The sequence below is a fragment of the Electrona antarctica genome (genome assembly GCF_951216825.1).
Source record: "Electrona antarctica genome assembly, chromosome: 10".
NCBI lineage: Eukaryota > Metazoa > Chordata > Actinopteri > Myctophiformes > Myctophidae > Electrona > Electrona antarctica.
Genome location: NC_136791.1, coordinates 9,549,473 through 9,570,366, shown reverse-complemented (window position 1 = coordinate 9,570,366; position 20,894 = coordinate 9,549,473).

Here is a 20,894-nt window from a genome sequence, read left to right as displayed (position 1 = left end):
TATAGCCCATCGTCTCGGAGTCATTTCCATCTTTTTTTCAAATCTTCAAAAATGATGGAAAACGGCATGCTATAGTATGCCGTCCGATATGGGCTATAGCCCATGGTCATAAATGATGAAAAACGAGGATTTGAAAAAAAGACGAAAATGACCCCGAGACGATGGGCTATAGCCCATCGTCTCGGGGTCATTTTCGTCTTTTTTTCAAATCCTCAAAAATGATGCAAAACGGCATGCTATAGTATGCCGTTCGAGACCATGGGCTATAGCCCATCGTCTCGGAGTGATTTCCTCAAAAATGATGAAAAACGGCATGCTATAGTATGCCGTCCGATATGGGCTATAGCCCATGGTCATAAATGATGAAAAACGAGGATTTGAAAAAAAGACGAAAATGACTCCGAGACGATGGGCTATAGCCCATGGTCTCGGAGTGATTTCCGTCTTTTTTTCAAATCTTCAAAAATGATGGAAAACGGCATGCTATAGTATGCCGTCCGATATGGGCTATAGCCCATGGTCATAAATGATGAAAAACGAGGATTTGAAAAAAAGACGGAAATGACTCCGAGACGATGGGCTATAGCCCATGGTCTCGGAGTGATTTTCGTCTTTTTTTCCCATCATTTTTGAGGATTTGAAAAAAGACAAATTTCACTCCGAGACCATGGGCTATAGCCCATCGTCTCGGGGTCATTTTCATCTTTTTTTCAAATCCTCAAAAATGATGCAAAACGGCATGCTATAGTATGCCGTTCAAGACCATGGGCTATAGCCCATCGTCTCGGAGTGATTTTCGTCTTTTTTTCAAATCCTCAAAAATGATGGAAAACGGCATGCTATAGTATGCCGTCCGATATGGGCTATAGCCCATGGTCATAAATTATGAAAAACGAGGATTTGAAAAAAAGACGGAAATGACTCCGAGACGATGGGCTATAGCCCATCGTCTCGGGGTCATTTTCGTCTTTTTTTCAAATCCTCAAAAATGATGCAAAACGGCATGCTATAGTATGCCGTCCGATATGGGCTATAGCCCATGGTCATAAATGATGAAAAACGAGGATTTGAAAGAAAGACGAAAATGACTCCGAGACGATGGGCTATAGCCCATCGTCTCGGAGTCATTTCCGTCTTTTTTTCAAATCCTCGTTTTTCATCATTTTTGAGGATTTGAAAAAAAGACGAAAATCACTCCGAGACCATGGGCTATAGCCCATCGTCTCGGAGTCATTTTCGTCTTTTTTTCAAATCCTCAAAAATGATGCAAAACGGCATGCTATAGTATTCCGTTTTCCATCATTTTTGAGGATTTGAATGGGATATAGCCCATGGTCATAAATGATGAAAAACGAGGATTTGAAAAAAAGACGGAAATGACTCCGAGACGATGGGCTATAGCCCATCGTCTCGGGGTCATTTTCGTCTTTTTTTCAAATCCTCAAAAATGATGCAAAACGGCATGCTATAGTATGCCGTTCGAGACCATGGGCTATAGCCCATCGTCTCGGAGTGATTTCCTCAAAAATGATGAAAAACGGCATGCTATAGTATGCCGTCCGATATGGGCTATAGCCCATGGTCTCTGAGTGATTTCCGTCTTTTTTTCAAATCTTCAAAAATGATGGAAAACGGCATGCTATAGTATGCCGTCCGATATGGGCTATAGCCCATGGTCATAAATGATGAAAAACGAGGATTTGAAAAAAAGACGAAAATGACCCCGAGACGATGGGCTATAGCCCATCGTCTCGGGGTCATTTTCGTCTTTTTTTCAAATCCTCAAAAATGATGAAAAACGGCATGCTATAGTATGCCGTCCGATATGGGCTATAGCCCATGGTCATAAATGATGAAAAAGGAGGATTTGAAAAAAAGACGAAAATGACTCCGAGACGATGGGCTATAGCCCATGGTCTCGGAGTGATTTCCGTCTTTTTTTCAAATCTTCAAAAATGATGGAAAACGGCATGCTATAGTATGCCGTCCGATATGGGCTATAGCCCATGGTCATAAATGATGAAAAACGAGGATTAGAAAAAAAGACGAAAATGACCCCGAGACGATGGGCTATAGCCCATCGTCTCGGGGTCATTTTCGTCTTTTTTTCAAATCCTCATGCCGTTTTCCATCATTTTTGAGGATTTGAAAAAAAGACGAAAATCACTCCGAGACCATGGGCTATAGCCCATGGTCTCGGAGTGATTTCCGTCTTTTTTTCAAATCTTCAAAAATGATGGAAAACGGCATGCTATAGTATGCCGTCCGATATGGGCTATAGCCCATGGTCATAAATGATGAAAAACGAGGATTTGAAAAAAAGACGGAAATGACTCCGAGACGATGGGCTATAGCCCATCGTCTCGGGGTCATTTTCGTCTTTTTTTCAAATCCTCAAAAATGATGCAAAACGGCATGCTATAGTATGCCGTTCGAGACCATGGGCTATAGCCCATCGTCTCGGAGTGATTTCCTCAAAAATGATGAAAAACGGCATGCTATAGTATGCCGTCCGATATGGGCTATAGCCCATGGTCTCGGAGTGATTTCCGTCTTTTTTTCAAATCTTCAAAAATGATGGAAAACGGCATGCTATAGTATGCCGTCCGATATGGGCTATAGCCCATGGTCATAAATGATGAAAAACGAGGATTTGAAAAAAAGACGAAAATGACCCCGAGACGATGGGCTATAGCCCATCGTCTCGGGGTCATTTTCGTCTTTTTTTCAAATCCTCAAAAATGATGAAAAACGGCATGCTATAGTATGCCGTCCGATATGGGCTATAGCCCATGGTCATAAATGATGAAAAAGGAGGATTTGAAAAAAAGACGAAAATGACTCCGAGACGATGGGCTATAGCCCATGGTCTCGGAGTGATTTCCGTCTTTTTTTCAAATCTTCAAAAATGATGGAAAACGGCATGCTATAGTATGCCGTCCGATATGGGCTATAGCCCATGGTCATAAATGATGAAAAACGAGGATTTGAAAAAAAGACGAAAATGACCCCGAGACGATGGGCTATAGCCCATCGTCTCGGGGTCATTTTCGTCTTTTTTTCAAATCCTCAAAAATGATGCAAAACGGCATGCTATAGTATGCCGTTCGAGACCATGGGCTATAGCCCATCGTCTCGGAGTGATTTCCTCAAAAATGATGAAAAACGGCATGCTATAGTATGCCGTCCGATATGGGCTATAGCCCATGGTCATAAATGATGAAAAACGAGGATTTGAAAAAAAGACGAAAATGACTCCGAGACGATGGGCTATAGCCCATGGTCTCGGAGTGATTTCCGTCTTTTTTTCAAATCTTCAAAAATGATGGAAAACGGCATGCTATAGTATGCCGTCCGATATGGGCTATAGCCCATGGTCATAAATGATGAAAAACGAGGATTTGAAAAAAAAGACGGAAATGACTCCGAGACGATGGGCTATAGCCCATGGTCTCGGAGTGATTTTCGTCTTTTTTCCCATCATTTTTGAGGATTTGAAAAAAGACAAATTTCACTCCGAGACCATGGGCTATAGCCCATCGTCTCGGGGTCATTTTCATCTTTTTTTCAAATCCTCAAAAATGATGCAAAACGGCATGGTATAGTATGCCGTTCAAGACCATGGGCTATAGCTCATCGTCTCGGAGTGATTTTCGTCTTTTTTTCAAATCCTCAAAAATGATGCAAAACGGCATGCTATAGTATGCCGTTCGAGACCATGGGCTATAGCCCATCGTCTCGGAGTGATTTCCTCAAAAATGATGAAAAACGGCATGCTATAGTATGCCGTCCGATATGGGCTATAGCCCATGGTCATAAATGATGAAAAACGAGGATTTGAAAAAAAGACGAAAATGACTCCGAGACGATGGGCTATAGCCCATGGTCTCGGAGTGATTTTCGTCTTTTTTTCCATCATTTTTGAGGATTTGAAAAAAAGACAAAATTCACTCCGAGACCATGGGCTATAGCCCATCGTCTCGGGGTCATTTTCATCTTTTTTTCAAATCCTCAAAAATGATGCAAAACGGCATGCTAAAGTATGCCGTTCAATACCATGGGCTATAGCCCATCGTCTCGGAGTGATTTTCATATTTTTTTCAAATCCTCAAAAATGATGGAAAACGGCATGCTATAGTATGCCGTCCGATATGGGCTATAGCCCATGGTCATAAATGATGAAAAACGAGGATTTGAAAAAAAGACGGAAATGACTCCGAGACGATGGGCTATAGCCCATCGTCTCGGGGTCATTTTCGTCTTTTTTTCAAATCCTCAAAAGTGATGCAAAACGGCATGCTATAGTATGCCGTCCGATATGGGCTATAGCCCATGGTCATAAATGATGAAAAACGAGGATTTGAAAAAAAGACGAAAATGACTCCGAGACGATGGGCTATAGCCCATGGTCTCGGAGTGATTTTCGTCTTTTTTTCAAATCCTCAAAAATGATGGAAAACGGCATGCTATAGTATGCCGTTCGAGACCATGGGCTGTAGCCCATCACGATGGGCTATAGCCCATCGTCTCAGGGTCATTTTCGTCTTTTTTTCAAATCCTCAAAAATGATGCAAAACGGCATGCTATAGTATGCCATCCGATATGGGCTATAGCCCATGGTCATAAATGATGAAAAACGAGGATTTGAAAAAAAGACAAAAATGACTCCGAGACGATGGGTCCATGGTCTCGGAGTGATTTTCGTCTTTTTTTCAAATCCTTGTTTTTCATCATTTTTGAGGATTTGAAAAAAAGACGAAAATCACTCCGAGACCATGGGCTATAGCCCATCGTCTCGGAGTCATTTTCGTCTTTTTTTCAAATCCTCAAAAATGATGCAAAACGGCATGCTATAGTATGCCGTTTTCCATCATTTTTGAGGATTTGAATGGGCTATAGCCCATGGTCATAAATGATGAAAAACGAGGATTTGAAAAAAAGACGGAAATGACTCCGAGACGATGGGCTATAGCCCATCGTCTCGGAGTCATTTTCGTCTTTTTTTCAAATCCTCAAAAATTATGCTAATCGGCATGCTATAGTATGCCGTTCGAGACCATGGGCTATAGCCCATCGTCTCGGAGTCATTTCCGTCTTTTTTTCAAATCTTCAAAAATGATGGAAAACGGCATGCTATAGTATGCCGTCCGATATGGGCTATAGCCCATGGTCATAAATGATGAAAAACGAGGATTTGAAAAAAAGACGAAAATGACCCCGAGACGATGGGCTATAGCCCATCGTCTCGGGGTCATTTTCGTCTTTTTTTCAAATCCTCAAAAATGATGCAAAACGGCATGCTATAGTATGCCGTTCGAGACCATGGGCTATAGCCCATCGTCTCGGAGTGATTTCCTCAAAAATGATGAAAAACGGCATGCTATAGTATGCCGTCCGATATGGGCTATAGCCCATGGTCATAAATGATGAAAAACGAGGATTTGAAAAAAAGACGAAAATGACTCCGAGACGATGGGCTATAGCCCATGGTCTCGGAGTGATTTCCGTCTTTTTTTCAAATCTTCAAAAATGATGGAAAACGGCATGCTATAGTATGCCGTCCGATATGGGCTATAGCCCATGGTCATAAATGATGAAAAACGAGGATTTGAAAAAAAAGACGGAAATGACTCCGAGACGATGGGCTATAGCCCATGGTCTCGGAGTGATTTTCGTCTTTTTTCCCATCATTTTTGAGGATTTGAAAAAAGACAAATTTCACTCCGAGACCATGGGCTATAGCCCATCGTCTCGGGGTCATTTTCATCTTTTTTTCAAATCCTCAAAAATGATGCAAAACGGCATGGTATAGTATGCCGTTCAAGACCATGGGCTATAGCTCATCGTCTCGGAGTGATTTTCGTCTTTTTTTCAAATCCTCAAAAATGATGCAAAACGGCATGCTATAGTATGCCGTTCGAGACCATGGGCTATAGCCCATCGTCTCGGAGTGATTTCCTCAAAAATGATGAAAAACGGCATGCTATAGTATGCCGTCCGATATGGGCTATAGCCCATGGTCATAAATGATGAAAAACGAGGATTTGAAAAAAAGACGAAAATGACTCCGAGACGATGGGCTATAGCCCATGGTCTCGGAGTGATTTTCGTCTTTTTTTCCATCATTTTTGAGGATTTGAAAAAAAGACAAAATTCACTCCGAGACCATGGGCTATAGCCCATCGTCTCGGGGTCATTTTCATCTTTTTTTCAAATCCTCAAAAATGATGCAAAACGGCATGCTAAAGTATGCCGTTCAATACCATGGGCTATAGCCCATCGTCTCGGAGTGATTTTCATATTTTTTTCAAATCCTCAAAAATGATGGAAAACGGCATGCTATAGTATGCCGTCCGATATGGGCTATAGCCCATGGTCATAAATGATGAAAAACGAGGATTTGAAAAAAAGACGGAAATGACTCCGAGACGATGGGCTATAGCCCATCGTCTCGGGGTCATTTTCGTCTTTTTTTCAAATCCTCAAAAATGATGCAAAACGGCATGCTATAGTATGCCGTCCGATATGGGCTATAGCCCATGGTCATAAATGATGAAAAACGAGGATTTGAAAAAAAGACGAAAATGACTCCGAGACGATGGGCTATAGCCCATGGTCTCGGAGTGATTTTCGTCTTTTTTTCAAATCCTCAAAAATGATGGAAAACGGCATGCTATAGTATGCCGTTCGAGACCATGGGCTGTAGCCCATCACGATGGGCTATAGCCCATCGTCTCAGGGTCATTTTCGTCTTTTTTTCAAATCCTCAAAAATGATGCAAAACGGCATGCTATAGTATGCCATCCGATATGGGCTATAGCCCATGGTCATAAATGATGAAAAACGAGGATTTGAAAAAAAGACAAAAATGACTCCGAGACGATGGGTCCATGGTCTCGGAGTGATTTTCGTCTTTTTTTCAAATCCTTGTTTTTCATCATTTTTGAGGATTTGAAAAAAAGACGAAAATCACTCCGAGACCATGGGCTATAGCCCATCGTCTCGGAGTCATTTTCGTCTTTTTTTCAAATCCTCAAAAATGATGCAAAACGGCATGCTATAGTATGCCGTTTTCCATCATTTTTGAGGATTTGAATGGGCTATAGCCCATGGTCATAAATGATGAAAAACGAGGATTTGAAAAAAAGACGGAAATGACTCCGAGACGATGGGCTATAGCCCATCGTCTCGGAGTCATTTTCGTCTTTTTTTCAAATCCTCAAAAATTATGCTAATCGGCATGCTATAGTATGCCGTTCGAGACCATGGGCTATAGCCCATCGTCTCGGAGTCATTTCCGTCTTTTTTTCAAATCCTCGTTTTTCATCATGACCAACATGACCAACATGCTAATGCTAACATGCTAACAGGCTAATGCTAACATGCTAACATGTTAATGCTAACATGCTATCATGCTAATGCTAACATGCTATCATGCTAATGCTAACATGTTAACATGCTATCATGCTAATGCTAACATGCTATTATGCTAATGCTAACATGCTAATGCTAACATGCTAAAATGCTAACATGCTAATGCTAACATGCTAATGCTAACATGCTAGCATGCTAATGCTAACATGCTAGCATGCTAATGCTAACATGCTATCATGCTAACGCTAACATGGTAATGCTAACATGGTAATGCTAACATGCTAACATGCTAACATGCTAACATGCTAACATGCTAACATGCTAACGTGCTAATGCTATCATGGTAATGCTAACGTGCTAATGCTAACATGCTAACATGCTAACATGCTAACATGCTAACGTGCTAATGCTAACATGCACATGCTAATGCTAACAGGCTAATGCTAACATGCTATCGTGCTAATGCTAACATGCTATCATGCTAATGCTAACTTGCTAATGCTAACATGCTAATGCTAACATGCTAACGTGCTAATGCTAACATGCTATCATGCTAATGCTAACATGCTAATGCTAAGATGCACATGCTAATGCTAACATGCTAATGCTAACATGCTAACATGCTAACGTGCTAATGCTAACATACTATTATGCTAATGCTAACATGCTAATGCTAAGATGCACATGCTAATGATAATGCTAACATGCTAATGCTAACATGCTAACACCAATCCGGGCTCCCACAATGGCGATCCCTCCCCAGGTAACCTCAACCGTGAGACTCATGGATGCCCAGACATGCTAACGTGATAATGCTATCATGGTAACCCTTGTTAAGATGACGTCCATGTGAGCCAGAGGTTGTGAGTTCAAATCCAGCTGAGTTCCTCCTACTTTCACTCTGCAGCATGTTTTGGAGAATAACATCCAGAAGAGAACTGGAAAGAGATGGAAAGCTGAGGAGATTCTCAGAGAGCATGGTGGCACTATGTGATAAGCTGCTTTCTATGTGAGCCACAGGTCGTGGGTTCAATTTCAGCCCATGGCCTCAGACGGCATACTATAGCATGCCATTTTTCATCATTTTTGAGGATTTGAAAAAAAGACAAAATTCACTCCGAGACCATGGGCTATAGCCCATGGTCATAAATGATGAAAAACGAGGATTTGAAAAAAAGACGGAAATGACTCCGAGACGATGGGCTATAGCCCATCGTCTCGGGGTCATTTTCATATTTTTTTCAAATCCTCAAAAATGATGCAAAACGGCATGCTATAGTATGCCGTTCGAGACCATGGGCTATAGCCCATGGTCTCGGAGTGATTTCCGTCTTTTTTTCAAATCTTCAAAAATGATGGAAAACGGCATGCTATAGTATGCCGTCCGATATGGGCTATAGCCCATGGTCATAAATGATAAAAAACGAGGATTTGAAAAAAAGACGGAAATGACTCCGAGACGATGGGCTATAGCCCATGGTCTCGGAGTGATTTTCGTCTTTTTTCCCATCATTTTTGAGGATTTGAAAAAAGACAAATTTCACTCCGAGACCATGGGCTATAGCCCATCGTCTCGGGGTCATTTTCATCTTTTTTTCAAATCCTCAAAAATTATGCAAAACGGCATGGTATAGTATGCCGTTCAAGACCATGGGCTATAGCTCATCGTCTCGGAGTGATTTTCGTCTTTTTTTCAAATCCTCAAAAATGATGCAAAACGGCATGCTATAGTATGCCGTTCGAGACCATGGGCTATAGCCCATCGTCTCGGAGTGATTTCCTCAAAAATGATGAAAAACGGCATGCTATAGTATGCCGTCCGATATGGGCTATAGCCCATGGTCATAAATGATGAAAAACGAGGATTTGAAAAAAAGACGAAAATGACTCCGAGACGATGGGCTATAGCCCATGGTCTCGGAGTGATTTTCGTCTTTTTTTCCATCATTTTTGAGGATTTGAAAAAAAGACAAAATTCACTCCGAGACCATGGGCTATAGCCCATCGTCTCGGAGTGATTTTCATCTTTTTTTCAAATCCTCAAAAATGATGGAAAACGGCATGCTATAGTATGCCGTCCGATATGGGCTATAGCCCATGGTCATAAATGATGAAAAACGAGGATTTGAAAAAAAGACGAAAATGACTCCGAGACGATGGGCTATAGCCCATGGTCTCGGAGTGAATTTTGTCTTTTTTTCAAATCCTCAAAAATGATGGAAAAAAAGACGAAAATCACTCCGAGACCATGGGCTATAGCCCATCGTCTCGGAGTCATTTTCGTCTTTTTTCCCATCATTTCCTCATTTCCATCAAATCCTCAAAAAAAGACGAAAATGACTCCGAGACGATGGGCTATAGCCCATGGTCTCGGAGTGATTTTCGTCTTTTTTTCAAATCCTCAAAAATGATGGAAAACGGCATGCTATAGAATGCCGTTCGAGACCATGGGCTGTAGCCCAGCACGATGGGCTATAGCCCATCGTCTCGGAGTGATTTTCGTCTTTTTTTCAAATCCTCAAAAATGATGGAAAACGGCATGCTATAGTATGCCGTTCGAGACCATGGGCTGTAGCCCAGCACGATGGGCTATAGCCCATCGTCTCAGGGTCATTTTCGTCTTTTTTTCAAATCCTCAAAAATGATGCAAAACGGCATGCTATAGTATGCCATCCGATATGGGCTATAGCCCATGGTCATAAATGATGAAAAACGAGGATTTGAAAAAAAGACAAAAATGACTCCGAGACGATGGGCTATAGCCCATGGTCTCGGAGTGATTTTCGTCTTTTTTTCAAATCCTCGTTTTTCATCATTTTTGAGGATTTGAAAAAAAGACGAAAATGACTCCGAGACGATGGGCTATAGCCCATGGTCTCGGAGTGATTTTCGTCTTTTTTTCAAATCCTCAAAAATGATGGAAAACGGCATGCTATAGTATGCCGTTCGAGACCATGGGCTGTAGCCCAGCACGATGGGCTATAGCCCATCGTCTCAGGGTCATTTTCGTCTTTTTTTCAAATCCTCAAAAATGATGCAAAACGGCATGCTATAGTATGCCATCCGATATGGGCTATAGCCCATGGTCATAAATGATGAAAAACGAGGATTTGAAAAAAAGACAAAAATGACTCCGAGACGATGGGCTATAGCCCATGGTCTCGGAGTGATTTTCGTCTTTTTTTCAAATCCTCGTTTTTCATCATTTTTGAGGATTTGAAAAAAAGACGAAAATCACTCCGAGACCATGGGCTATAGCCCATCGTCTCGGAGTCATTTTCGTCTTTTTTTCAAATCCTCAAAAATGATGCAAAACGGCATGCTATAGTATGCCGTTTTCCATCATTTTTGAGGATTTGAATGGGCTATAGCCCATGGTCATAAATGATGAAAAACGAGGATTTGAAAAAAAGACGGAAATGACTCCGAGACCATGGGCTATAGCCCATCGTCTCGGGGTCATTTTCATCTTTTTTTCAAATCCTCAAAAATGATGCAAAACGGCATGCTAAAGTATGCCGTTCAAGACCATGGGCTATAGCCCATCGTCTCGGAGTGATTTTCGTCTTTTTTTCAAATCCTCAAAAATGATGGAAAACGGCATGCTATAGTATGCCGTCCGATATGGGCTATAGCCCATGGTCATAAATGATGAAAAACGAGGATTTGAAAAAAAGACGGAAATATGACTCCGAGACGATGGGCTATAGCCCATCGTCTCGGGGTCATTTACGTCTTTTTTTCAAATCCTCAAAAATGATGCAAAACGGCATGCTATAGTATGCCGTTCGAGACCATGGGCTATAGCCCATCGTCTCGGAGTGATTTCCTCAAAAATGATGAAAAACGGCATGCTATAGTATGCCGTCCGATATGGGCTATAGCCCATGGTCATAAATTATGAAAAACGAGGATTTGAAAAAAAGACGAAAATGACTCCGAGACGATGGGCTATAGCCCATCGTCTCGGGGTCATTTTCGTCTTTTTTTCCATGGTCTCGGAGTGATTTTCGTCTTTTTTTCAAATCCTCAAAAATGATGGCAAACGGCATGCTATAGTATGCCGTCCGATATGGGCTATAGCCCATGGTCATAAATGATGAAAAACGAGGATTTGAAAAAAAGACGGAAATGACTCCGAGACGATGGGCTATAGCCCATGGTCTCGGAGTGATTTTCGTCTTTTTTCCCATCATTTTTGAGGATTTGAAAAAAGACAAAATTCACTCCGAGACCATGGGCTATAGCCCATCGTCTCGGGGTCATTTTCATCTTTTTTTCAAATCCTCAAAAATGATGCAAAACGGCATGCTATAGTATGCCGTTCAAGACCATGGGCTATAGCCCATCGTCTCGGAGTGATTTTCGTCTTTTTTTCAAATCCTCAAAAATGATGCAAAACGGCATGCTATAGTATGCCGTTCGAGACCATGGGCTATAGCCCATCGTCTCGGAGTGATTTCCTCAAAAATGATGAAAAACGGCATGCTATAGTATGCCGTCCGATATGGGCTATAGCCCATGGTCATAAATGATGAAAAACGAGGATTTGAAAAAAAGACGAAAATGACTCCGAGACGATGGGCTATAGCCCATGGTCTCGGAGTGATTTTCGTCTTTTTTTCCATCATTTTTGAGGATTTGAAAAAAAGACAAAATTCACTCCGAGACCATGGGCTATAGCCCATCGTCTCGGGGTCATTTTCATCTTTTTTTCAAATCCTCAAAAATGATGCAAAACGGCATGCTAAAGTATGCCGTTCAAGACCATGGGCTATAGCCCATCGTCTCGGAGTGATTTTCGTCTTTTTTTCAAATCCTCAAAAATGATGGAAAACGGCATGCTATAGTATGCCGTCCGATATGGGCTATAGCCCATGGTCATAAATGATGAAAAACGAGGATTTGAAAAAAAGACGGAAATGACTCCGAGACGATGGGCTATAGCCCATCGTCTCGGGGTCATTTTCGTCTTTTTTTCAAATCCTCAAAAATGATGCAAAACGGCATGCTATAGTATGCCGTTCGAGACCATGGGCTATAGCCCATCGTCTCGGAGTGATTTCCTCAAAAATGATGAAAAACGGCATGCTATAGTATGCCGTCCGATATGGGCTATAGCCCATGGTCATAAATTATGAAAAACGAGGATTTGAAAAAAAGACGAAAATGACTCCGAGACGATGGGCTATAGCCCATGGTCTCGGAGTGATTTTCGTCTTTTTTTCAAATCCTCAAAAATGATGGAAAACGGCATGCTATAGTATGCCGTCCGATATGGGCTATAGCCCATGGTCATAAATGATGAAAAACGAGGATTTGAAAAAAAGACGGAAATGACTCCGAGACGATGGGCTATAGCCCATGGTCTCGGAGTGATTTTCGTCTTTTTTCCCATCATTTTTGAGGATTTGAAAAAAGACAAAATTCACTCCGAGACCATGGGCTATAGCCCATCGTCTCGGGGTCATTTTCATCTTTTTTTCAAATCCTCAAAAATTATGCAAAACGGCATGCTATAGTATGCCGTTCAAGACCATGGGCTATAGCCCATCGTCTCGGAGTGATTTTCGTCTTTTTTTCAAATCCTCAAAAATGATGCAAAACGGCATGCTATAGTATGCCGTTCGAGACCATGGGCTATAGCCCATCGTCTCGGAGTGATTTCCTCAAAAATGATGAAAAACGGCATGCTATAGTATGCCGTCCGATATGGGCTATAGCCCATGGTCATAAATGATGAAAAACGAGGATTTGAAAAAAAGACGAAAATGACTCCGAGACGATGGGCTATAGCCCATGGTCTCGGAGTGATTTCCTCAAAAATGATGAAAAACGGCATGCTATAGTATGCCGTCCGATATGGGCTATAGCCCATGGTCATAAATTATGAAAAACGAGGATTTGAAAAAAAGACAAAATTCACTCCGAGACCATGGGCTATCGTCTCGGGGTCATTTTCATCTTTTTTTCAAATCCTCAAAAATGATGCAAAACGGCATGCTAAAGTATGCCGTTCAAGACCATGGGCTATAGCCCATCGTCTCGGAGTGATTTTCGTCTTTTTTTTTAATCCTCAAAAATGATGGAAAACGGCATGCTATAGTATGCCGTCCGATATGGGCTATAGCCCATGGTCATAAATGATGAAAAACGAGGATTTGAAAAAAAGACGGAAATGACTCCGAGACGATGGGCTATAGCCCATCGTCTCGGAGTCATTTCCGTCTTTTTTTCAAATCCTCAAAAATGATGCAAAACGGCATGCTATAGTATGCCGTTCGAGACCATGGGCTATAGCCCATCGTCTCGGAGTGATTTCCTCAAAAATGATGAAAAACGGCATGCTATAGTATGCCGTCCGATATGGGCTATAGCCCATGGTCATAAATGATGAAAAACGAGGATTTGAAAAAAAGACGGAAATGACTCCGAGACGATGGGCTATAGCCCATGGTCTCGGAGTGATTTTCGTCTTTTTTCCCATCATTTTTGAGGATTTGAAAAAAGACAAAATTCACTCCGAGACCATGGGCTATAGCCCATCGTCTCGGGGTCATTTTCATCTTTTTTTCAAATCCTCAAAAATGATGCAAAACGGCATGCTATATTATGCCGTTCAAGACCATGGGCTATAGCCCATCGTCTCGGAGTGATTTTCGTCTTTTTTTCAAATCCTCAAAAATGATGCAAAACGGCATGCTATAGTATGCCGTTCGAGACCATGGGCTATAGCCCATCGTCTCGGAGTGATTTCCTCAAAAATGATGAAAAACGGCATGCTATAGTATGCCGTCCGATATGGGCTATAGCCCATGGTCATAAATGATGAAAAACGAGGATTTGAAAAAAAGACGAAAATGACTCCGAGACGATGGGCTATAGCCCATGGTCTCGGAGTGATTTTCGTCTTTTTTTCCATCATTTTTGAGGATTTGAAAAAAAGACAAAATTCACTCCGAGACCATGGGCTATAGCCCATCGTCTCGGGGTCATTTTCATCTTTTTTTCAAATCCTCAAAAATGATGCAAAACGGCATGCTAAAGTATGCCGTTCAAGACCATGGGCTATAGCCCATCGTCTCGGAGTGATTTTCGTCTTTTTTTCAAATCCTCAAAAATGATGGAAAACGGCATGCTATAGTATGCCGTCCGATATGGGCTATAGCCCATGGTCATAAATGATGACCATGGGCTATGCCGTTTTGCATCATTTTTGAGGATTTGAAAAAAAGACGAAAATCACTCCGAGACCATGGGCTATAGCCCATCGTCTCGGAGTCATTTCCGTCTTTTTTTCAAATCCTCGTTTTTCATCATTTATGACCATGGGCTATAGCCCATATCGGACGGCATACTATAGCATGCCGTTTTCCATCATTTTTGAGGATTTGAAAAAAAGACGAAAATCACTCCGAGACCATGGGCTATAGCCCATGGTCTCGAACGGCATATTATAGCATGCCGTTTTGCATCATTTTTGAGGATTTGAAAAAAATATGGAAATGACCCCGAGACGATGGGCTATAGCCCATGGTCTCGGAGTGAATTTTGTCTTTTTTTCAAATCCTCAAAAATGATGAAAAATGGCATGCTATAGTATGCCGTCTGAGGCCATGGGCTGAAATTGAACCCACGACCTGTGGCTCACATAGAAAGCAGCTTATCACATAGTGCCACCATGCTCTCTGAGAATCTCCTCAGCTTTCCATCTCTTTCCAGTTCTCTTCTGGATGTTATTCTCCAAAACATGCTGCAGAGTGAAAGTAGGAGGAACTCAGCTGGATTTGAACTCACAACCTCTGTCTCACATGGACGTCATCTTAACAAGGGTTACCATGATAGCATTATCACGTTAGCATGTCTGGGCATCCATGAGTCTCACGGTTGAGGTTACCTGGGGAGGGAACGCCACTGTGGGAGCCCGGATTGGTGTTAGCATGTTAGCATGTTAGCATTAGCATGTTAGCATTATCATTAGCATGTGCATCTTAGCATTAGCATGTTAGCATTAGCATGATAGCATGTTAGCATTAGCACGTTAGCATGTTAGCATGTTAGCATTAGCATGTTAGCATTAGCATGTGCATCTTAGCATTAGCATGTTAGCATTAGCATGATAGCATGTTAGCATTAGCACGTTAGCATGTTAGCATTAGCATGTTAGCATTAGCACGTTAGCATTAGCATGATAGCATGTTAGCATTAGCACGATAGCATGTTAGCATTAGCCTGTTAGCATTAGCATGTGCATGTTAGCATTAGCACGTTAGCATTAGCACGTTAGCATTACCATGTTAGCATTAGCACGTTAGCATGTTAGCATGTTAGCATGTTAGCATGTTAGCATGTTAGCATTACCATGTTAGCATTACCATGTTAGCGTTAGCATGATAGCATGTTAGCATTAGCATGCTAGCATGTTAGCATTAGCATGTTAGCATTAGCATGTTAGGATTTTAGCATGTTAGCATTAGTATGTTAGCATTAGCATAATAGCATGTTAGCATTAGCACGATAGCATGTTAGCATTAGCCTGTTAGCATTAGCATGTGCATGTTAGCATTAGCACGTTAGCACGTTAGCATGTTAGCATGTTAGCATGTTAGCATTAGCACGTTAGCATTACCATGATAGCATTAGCACGTTAGCATGTTAGCATGTTAGCATGTTAGCATGTTAGCATGTTAGCATGTTAGCATTACCATGTTAGCATTACCATGTTAGCGTTAGCATGATAGCATGTTAGCATTAGCATGCTAGCATGTTAGCATTAGCATGTTAGCATTAGCATGTTAGGATTTTAGCATGTTAGCATTAGTATGTTAGCATTAGCATCATTTTCGTCTTTTTTTCAAATCCTCAAAAATGATGCAAATAGCCCATCGTCTCGGAGTGATTTCCTCAAAAATGATGAAAAACGGCATGCTATAGTATGCCGTCCGATATGGGCTATAGCCCATGGTCATAAATTATGAAAAACGATGATTTGAAAAAAAGACGAAAATGACTCCGAGACGATGGGCTATAGCCCATCGTCTCGGGGTCATTTTCGTCTTTTTTTCCATGGTCTCGGAGTGATTTTCGTCTTTTTTTCAAATCCTCAAAAATGATGGAAAACGGCATGCTATAGTATGCCGTCCGATATGGGCTATAGCCCATGGTCATAAATGATGAAAAACGAGGATTTGAAAAAAAGACGGAAATGACTCCGAGACGATGGGCTATAGCCCATCGTCTCGGGGTCATTTTCGTCTTTTTTTCAAATCCTCAAAAATGATGCAAAACGGCATGCTATAGTATGCCGTTCGAGACCATGGGCTATAGCCCATCGTCTCGGAGTGATTTCCTCAAAAATGATGAAAAACGGCATGCTATAGTATGCCGTCCGATATGGGCTATAGCCCATGGTCATAAATTATGAAAAACGAGGATTTGAAAAAAAGACGAAAATGACTCCGAGACGATGGGCTATAGCCCATGGTCTCGGAGTGATTTTCGTCTTTTTTTCAAATCCTCAAAAATGATGGAAAACGGCATGCTATAGTATGCCGTCCGATATGGGCTATAGCCCATGGTCATAAATGATGAAAAACGAGGATTTGAAAAAAAGACGGAAATGACTCCGAGACGATGGGCTATAGCCCATGGTCTCGGAGTGATTTTCGTCTTTTTTTCCCATCATTTTTGAGGATTTGAAAAAAGACAAAATTCACTCCAAGACCATGGGCTATAGCCCATCGTCTCGGGGTCATTTTCGTCTTTTTTTCAAATCCTCAAAAATGATGGAAAACGGCAGGCTATAGTATGCCGTTCGAGACCATGGGCTATAGCCCATCGTCTCGGAGTGATTTTCGTCTTTTTTTCAAATCCTCAAAAATGATGGAAAACGGCAGGCTATAGTATGCCGTTCGAGACCATGGGCTATAGCCCATCATGATGGGCTATAGCCCATCGTCTCTGGGTCATTTTCGTCTTTTTTTCAAATCCTCAAAAATGATGCAAAACGGCATGCTATAGTATGCCATCCGATATGGGCTATAGCCCATGGTCATAAAAAAAAAATCCTCGTTTTTCATCATTTTTGAGGATTTGAAAAAAAGACGAAAATCACTCCGAGACCATGGGCTATAGCCCATCGTCTCGGAGTCATTTTCGTCTTTTTTTCAAATCCTTGTTTTTCACATGCTAACGTGCCAATGCTATCATGCTAATGCTATCATGCTAATGCTAACATGCTAATGCTAAGATGCACATGCTAATGCTAACATGCTAATGCTAACATGCTAACATGCTAACGTGCTAATGCTAACATGCTATCATGCTAATGCTAACATGCTAATGCTAAGATGCACATACTAATGCTAATGCTAACATGCTAATGCTAATATGCTAACATGCTAACACCAATCCGGGCTCCCACAGTGGCGTTCCCTCCCCAGGTAACCTCAACCGTGAGACTCATGGATGCCCAGACATGCTAACGTGATAATGCTATCATGGTAACCCTTGTTAAGATGACGTCCATGTGAGCCAGAGGTTGTGAGTTCAAATCCAGCTGAGTTCCTCCTACTTTCACTCTGCAGCATGTTTTGGAGAATAACATCCAGAAGAGAACTGGAAAGAGATGGAAAGCTGAGGAGATTCTCAGAGAGCATGGTGGCACTCTGTGATAAGCTGCTTTCTATGTGAGCCACAGGTCGTGGGTTCAATTTCAGCCCATGGCCTCAGACGGCATACTATAGCATGCCATTTTTCATCATTTTTGAGGATTTGAAAAAAAGACAAAATTCACTCCGAGACCATGGGCTATAGCCCATCGTCTCGGGGTCATTTTCATCTTTTTTTCAAATCCTCAAAAATGATGCAAAACGGCATGCTATAGTATGCCGTTCGAGACCATGGGCTATAGCCCATCGTCTCGGAGTGATTTCCTCAAAAATGATGAAAAACGGCATGCTATAGTATGCCGTTCGAGACAATGGGCTATAGCCCATCGTCTCGGAGTGATTTTCGTCTTTTTTTCAAATCCTCAAAAATGATGGAAAACGGCATGCTATAGTATGCCGTCCGATATGGGCTATAGCCCATGGTCATAAATGATGAAAAACGAGGATTTGAAAAAAAGACGGAAATGACTCCGAGATAGCCCATCGTCTCGGGGTCATTTTCGTCTTTTTTTCAAATCCTCAAAAATGATGCAAAACGGCATGCTATAGTATGCCGTTCGAGACCATGGGCTATAGCCCATCGTCTCGGAGTGATTTCCTCAAAAATGATGAAAAACGGCATGCTATAGTATGCCGTCCGATATGGGCTATAGCCCATGGTCATAAATTATGAAAAACGAGGATTTGAAAAAAAGACGGAAATGACTCCGAGACGATGGGCTATAGCCCATGGTCTCGGAGTGATTTTCGTCTTTTTTTCAAATCCTCAAAAATGATGGAAAACGGCATGCTATAGTATGCCGTTCGAGACCATGGGCTATAGCCCATCACGATGGGCTATAGCCCATCGTCTCGGGGTAATTTTCGTCTTTTTTTCAAATCCTCAAAAATGATGCAAAACGGCATGCTATAGTATGCCATCCGATATGGGCTATAGCCCATGGTCATAAATGATGAAAAACAAGGATTTGAAAAAAAGACGAAAATGACTCCGAGACGATGGGCTATAGCCCATCGTCTCGAGTGATTTTCGTCTTTTTTTCAAATCCTCGTTTTTCATCATTTTTGAGGATTTGAAAAAAAGACGAAAATCACTCCGAGACCATGGGCTATAGCCCATCGTCTCGGAGTCATTTTCGTCTTTTTTTCAAATCCTCATGCCGTTTTGCATCATTTTTGAGGATTTGAAAAAAAGACGAAAATCACTCCGAGACCATGGGCTATAGCCCATCGTCTCGGAGTCATTTTCGTCTTTTTTTCAAATCCTTGTTTTTCACATGCTAACGTGCCAATGCTATCATGCTAATGCTAACATGCTAATGCTAACATACTAATGCTAACATGCTATCATGCTAATGCTAACATGCTAATGCTAACACGCTAACATGCTAATGCTAACATGCTAACATGTTAATGCTAACATGCTAACATGCTATCATGCTAATGCTAACATGCTATCATGCTAATGCTAACATGCTAATGCTAACATGCTAGCATGCTAATGCTAACATGCTATCATGCTAACGCTAACATGGTAATGCTAACATGGTAATGCTAACATGCTAACATGCTAACATGCTAACATGCTAACATGCTAACATGCTAACGTGCTAATGCTAAAATGCTAACATGCTAACATGCTAACGTGCTAATGCTAACATGCACATGCTAATGCTAACAGACTAATGCTAACATACTATCGTGCTAATGCTAACATGCTATCATGCTAATGCTAACGTGCTAATGCTAACATGCTAATGCTAACATGCTAATGCTAACATGCTAACGTGCTAATGCTAACATGCTATCATGCTAATGCTAACATGCTAATGCTAAGATGCACATGCTAATGCTAACATGCTAATGCTAACATGCTAACATGCTAACGTGCTAATGCTAACATGCTATCATGCTAATGCTAACATGCTAATGCTAAGATGCACATACTAATGCTAATGCTAACATGCTAATGCTAATATGCTAACATGCTAACACCAATCCGGGCTCCCACAGTGGCGTTCCCTCCCCAGGTAACCTCAACCGTGAGACTCATGGATGCCCAGACACTAACGTGATAATGCTATCATGGTAACCCTTGTTAAGATGACGTCCATGTGAGCCAGAGGTTGTGAGTTCAAATCCAGCTGAGTTCCTCCTACTTTCACTCTGCAGCATGTTTTGGAGAATAACATCCAGAAGAGAACTGGAAAGAGATGGAAAGCTGAGGAGATTCTCAGAGAGCATGGTGGCACTCTGTGATAAGCTGCTTTCTATGTGAGCCACAGGTCGTGGGTTCAATTTCAGCCCATGGCCTCAGACGGCATACTATAGCATGCCATTTTTCATCATTTTTGAGGATTTGAAAAAAAGACAAAATTCACTCCGAGACCATGGGCTATAGCCCATGGTCTCGAACGGCATACTATAGCATGCCGTTTTGCATCATTTTTGAGGATTTGAAAAAAAAACGAAAATGACCCCGAGACGATGGGCTATAGCCCATCGTCTCGGAGTGATTTCCTCAAAAATGATGAAAAACGGCATGCTATAGTATGCCGTCCGATATGGGCTATAGCCCATGGTCATAAATTATGAAAAACGAGGATTTGAAAAAAAAGACGAAAATGACTCCGAGACGATGGGCTATAGCCCATGGTCTCGGAGTGATTTTCGTCTTTTTTTCAAATCCTCAAAAATGATGGAAAACGGCATGCTATAGTATGCCATTCGAGACCATGGGCTATAGCCCATCGTCTCGGAGTGATTTTCGTCTTTTTTCCCATCATTTTTGAGGATTTGAAAAAAGACAAAATTCACTCCGAGACCATGGGCTATAGCCCATGGTCTCGG